Here is a 5,227-nt window from a genome sequence, read left to right on the forward strand (position 1 = left end):
ATCATGGTGGAAGGCGAAGAGGAAGCAGGAATCTTTTTCACAAGGCGGCAAGAAGTGTCAAGTGAAGCGGGAAGGGCCCCTTATAAAACCATCAGATCTTGTGAGAACTCACTATCACAAGAATAGCATGGGGGAAATGGCTCCCATGATTCAGTTACCTCCACCTGGTCTCTCCCTTGACATGTAGGGACTGGGGGATTACAATGCAAGATGAGATTTGGGTGGAGACACAAAGCCTAACTATATCAATCAGTTTGGGAAAGTTATCTTAATACCATCTTCCAATCCCTGAACCTGGGATATTTATATATTTAGGTTTACAATGCCTTTCAACAAGCCATTAGTAGTTTTCAGTGGACAAGTATAGCCCTTCTTTTGTTAACTTTATTCCTACGTATGTCATTCTTTTTGATGCAATTGTAAATGGAATTATTTTCCTAATTTCGTTTTCAGGTTGTTCAGATTGCTAGTGTACAGAAACACTGGCTTTCCTATGTTGAACAAATATCCTGCAACCTTGCTGACCTCATTTGTAAGTTCTGATAGGTGATTTTTTAAATGTGTAAATTCCGGAAGATTTTCTAGGTATAAATCATGTCATCTGTGACTAGAGAGTTTCGATTCTTCCTTTCCAATCTGGATGCCTTATTTCTTTTCTTGCTTAATTGTCCTGGCTCATACCTTCCAGTACAATGTTGGAATAGACGTGGCGAGAGCATTCTTGTTTTGTTCCCAACCTCAGTGGGTAATGCTGTGGCTTTTCATCAATGCTGTTTATCAGGTTGAAGCAGCCCCCTCCCATTCTTATTTTCTATCTTGAAAAGGTGCTGGATTTTGTCCAATGCTTTTTCTGTATCTGTAAATGATCATGTGGACTTCGTCCTTTATTCTATTGATAACTATGTCTATGTGAGACTCTGTACAAAAAAAAAATTGTGATAGTGATAATTCTATAAAAGTTTAGCAGGATTCACATGCCTTGGCTTTTCTTTGTTGAAAGTTTGATTACTGATTTAATATTTTTTTTTTTTTTTTTTGAGACGGAGTCTTGCTCTGTCGCCCAGGCTGGAGCGCGGTGGCGCGATCTCGGCTCACTGCAAGCTCCGCCTCCCAGGTTCCTGCCATTCCCCTGCCTCAGCCTTCAGAGTAGCTGGGACTACAGGCGCCCACCAACACGCCCAGCTAATTTTTTTGTATTTTTAGTAGAGACGGGGTTTCACCGTGGTCTCGATCTCCTGACCTTGTGATCCACCCGCCTCGGCCTCCCAAAGTGCTGGGAGATTTAATCTTTTTACTTACTAGTCAGTCTGTTTGTCCTAGGAATTTCTCCATTTTATCAAAGTTAATCTGTTGGCATACAATTCATGGCACTGATACTCTGTATTCTGTAAGGTCATCTGTACCATCACCTCTTTCACTCTTGATTTTAGTTATTTGAACATTTTTTTTCTTGGACTTGCTAAAGATTTGTCAATTTTGTTGACCTTTTCAAAGAACGAACCATTGGTTTTATTGATTTTCTCTATTATTTTTCTATTCATTTATTTCTACTCTCATCTTTATTATTTCCTTTCTTCTGCTTCCTTTGGGTTTAGCTTGCTTTTCTTTTAGTTTGAGGGGAGATAGACCATATGCAATAAATGTAATTATTGACATGGTTATTTTGAACCTACCATTTTGTTTTCTATTTGTCCATCTCATAAGTTCTCTCTTCCCTTTTCCTTCCTTTTCAGGATTCTTGGATTAAGTATTCCTTAGAACTCTATTTTGTCTCCTACGTTGGCTCTTTATTTCTGTTTCACATTTTTGTATTGCTTTAAAGGTTCATACCTAAAAATTGCTTAACACTTTTATATATGTTTTACATCTTTAATTCATCACAATCTGCCTTCAAGTAATAGTGTAAGAATCTTGACAGTATACTTCCATTACTCCTTTCTTCTGTGCTGTGCTATTTTCATCATACATTTTATGTCTGTGTATGTTATTTTAAACAATCTTACTACAAAGAAACATGCCAACAGCATCAACATTATCACTCTATTTCTATACTTTAGACATACAACAAAGGGTCAGGGCACTCTGGCTCTTGGTTAGAACCCTCTTTATGTGGTTTTCCTTTTAGGAAAATTGCCTGGCTTAAGACAAGGCACCCTACATATAGTTGTTGAATAAATTTCAACCATCAAAAAAAAAAAAATACAGAAAATACACTGTTAGGAGTGTAAACTGGCAGAAAATCTTTCTGGAACGTTAATTTGAAACATGTACCTTGATCACAAAAATCATTTCGAAAGATTATTCTGGCTGGGCACAGTGGCTCATGCCTATAATCCCAGCACTTTGGGAGACCAAGGCAGGAGGATCACATGAGGTCAGGAGTTCAAGATCAGCCTGGCCAACATGGTGAAACCCCGACTCTATTAAAAATACGAAAAATTAGCCAGGCGTGGTGGCAGGCGCCTGTAATCCCAGCTACTCAGGAGGCTGAGGCAGGAGAATCGCTTGAACCCGGGAGGTGGAGGTTGCAGTGAGCTGAGATTGCACCATTGTACTCCAGCCTGGGAATCAAGAGCAAAACTCCATCTCGAAAAAAAAAAGATTATTCTAATGAATCTTCAACTGCTTCCAAAGGAGGCATGATATAGAGGATGGAAAAGTAGCTTTTTTTTTTTTTTTTTAACATAGTGAAATATGTATGATACATTACTAAGCAAAAACCTGAGTTAATAATGGCAAAGTGGGTTACCATTTTTGCTTAAAAAGGTCTTCATATAAATGATAGATATACAAGATGAATTAAAATACTGGATGGACAGTCATCAAATTGTGAGTTATATCTGGGTAGGAGGATTAAGGATGACTTTTTAAAATTATGCATTTCTATGTTTTTTTGTTTTTTTTGCAGTGAGATTATACTTTTGGAATGAAGTGCATAACCCGGGGGAGGGGGGGTTTCATCCGGATTTGGCTGCTGGGACCTTGGGACGCCCCTCAGGATCTAGAGCCAGTTTTCCCTCCTGACCAGAGGCCCAATGATACCTACCTAGCAAGGCTCAGCAGATCCCTTGCCTGAACTTAATTCCATTTGGACTCTGGGAGGCTCCTGGCCCCAAACCACCCTGCCCAAGAACCTCCATGAGTTCTCTACCTCTCGTACCCTTCTCTTCCCAGCATCACTGTAAATGTTCCACCCCTTCCCGTACCACGCCCCCTTCCGTGAGCACCTGGCGTCCTTTCCTGGTGCAGGTAGGAGCAATGCTGAACTTCCTGGAGCAGTCCACATTCCAGACAGCTGCCTGCAGCAGAACCACACACCATCAAAGGGAAACAGCATTTTCATCACTGACTGCCGAAGGGCCAGGCTGCTCTCCACAAAGTCTGGAAACTTCGTCAACTTTTAGGATTGGTGGTTTTTAAATTTTGGATCATCACATACCATTTCTGATTTGTCAGCATAGTTTCACATTTTCATGAACATTTGTTCTGTATTTTTCCTTTTAGGATGACCTTTCCTAGATGGTGTGTGGGGTAGCTTAAGCTCCGCCCCTTTCTCCTGCCATCTCCTCCCCAAGGCACCAATGCTGCCTCCTCCACTGTAACACCGTGTGCTTATTCATCTACAATCATTCTTACTGGCAATGGAGGCCTTCCATCCTCTGCAGTGACTGTGTGGAAACCTGAGCCACTCCTCGTCTCTAACACAAGCCTGGCAGCAGCTCCTGATGAGACCAGGTGAGCCTCAGTGAGCTCAGGCGCTGGCAGATACGGACATTGAGGCTGGCACTGGCCAGTGCTGTGGTGGGCATCACTCTGCACTGCTGCTGAGCAAATGCCCTGAACACACCTGTATCTGGTTCCTCCTTGCCAGGAACTCATTAAGCTGCCTGGGCCTGTAGTCTCGTGCTCCTCCCGCTCGGCCAGCAGTGCCACCTGGGAGCCTTGTTAACCGCAGGTTCTCACTCAGCAGGGCCAGCGCAGGGCCCGAGCACTTGCATTTCTAACCAGCTCCTCATGATGCAGCTGGTCTACCAGCCACCAGCTGGCTAGCACGGGTCCAGTCAGTTTCAGTGAAAGGAAGTTCCATTCATAAACTATACAATTTCAGATGCCTTCAAGTAGAATTACCTGATGAAATTTAAAAATATTTCCAAGCTCACCCTAACCCTGAAATGAAGATTATTATCCCAACCAATTTCGGGAAGGGAGGGGCCAGTTAGTTTCAACGTTTCCATTTCAAGTATTAGAGCCTGATCGGTGGCTCATGCGTGTAATCCCAGCACTTTGAGAGGCTGAGGCGGGAGGACTGCTTGAAGTCAGGAGTTTAAGACCAGCCTGGTCAACAGAGGGAGACTCTTGTCTTTAAAAACATTCAAAAAATTAAAAATTGGGCAGCTGTGGTGCTGTGTGCCTATAACGCTACATAATTACTTTAAATATTTGGACAGATAACTTAAATAATACTTTAATAATTTAAATATTTAAACAGATAATTATCTGTTTGGTTTGTCAACACTGTGGCAAGTCATGCTCTTGCCACTATACTCCTGCCTGGGCGACAGACAGGGAGATCCTGGCTCTCAAAAAAAAAAAAAAAAAAATTAGAAAACTGAGGCCAGGCACGGCAGCTCACACCTGTTATCCCAGCACTCTGTAAGGCCAAGATGGAAGAATCACTTAAACCCATGAGTGACAGACCAGCCTAGGCCACAAAGTGAGAGACCCTGTCTCTACAAAAAAGTTAAAAATTAGCCAGGTGTGCTGGCATGCACCTGTGCTCCCAGCTCCTCAGGAGGCTGAGCTGAGAGGATCGCCTGAGCCCAGGAGGTTGTGGCTGCAATGAGTTGTGATGGTGCCACTGCACTCCAGCCTGGGCGGGAGAGCAAAACTCATCAACAATGAAACTCTCTCAAATTAAAAAAAAAGATTAGAAAAGTGAGTGAGGCCGGGCGCGGTGGCTCAAGCCTGTAATCCCAGCACTTTGGGAGGCCGAGACGGGTGGATCACGAGGTCAGGAGATCGAGACCATCCTGGCTAACACGGTGAAACCCCGTCTCTACTAAAAAATACAAAAAACTAGCCGGGCGAGGTGGCGGGCGCCTGTAGTCCCAGCTACTCGGGAGGCTGAGGCAGGAGAATGGCGTGAACCCGGGAGGCGGAGCTTGCAGTGAGCTGAGATCTGGCCACTGCACTCCAGCCTGGGCGACAGAGCGAGACTCCGTCTCAA

The sequence above is a fragment of the Theropithecus gelada genome, chromosome 16 (genome assembly GCF_003255815.1).
Source record: "Theropithecus gelada isolate Dixy chromosome 16, Tgel_1.0, whole genome shotgun sequence".
Lineage (NCBI taxonomy): Eukaryota > Metazoa > Chordata > Mammalia > Primates > Cercopithecidae > Theropithecus > Theropithecus gelada.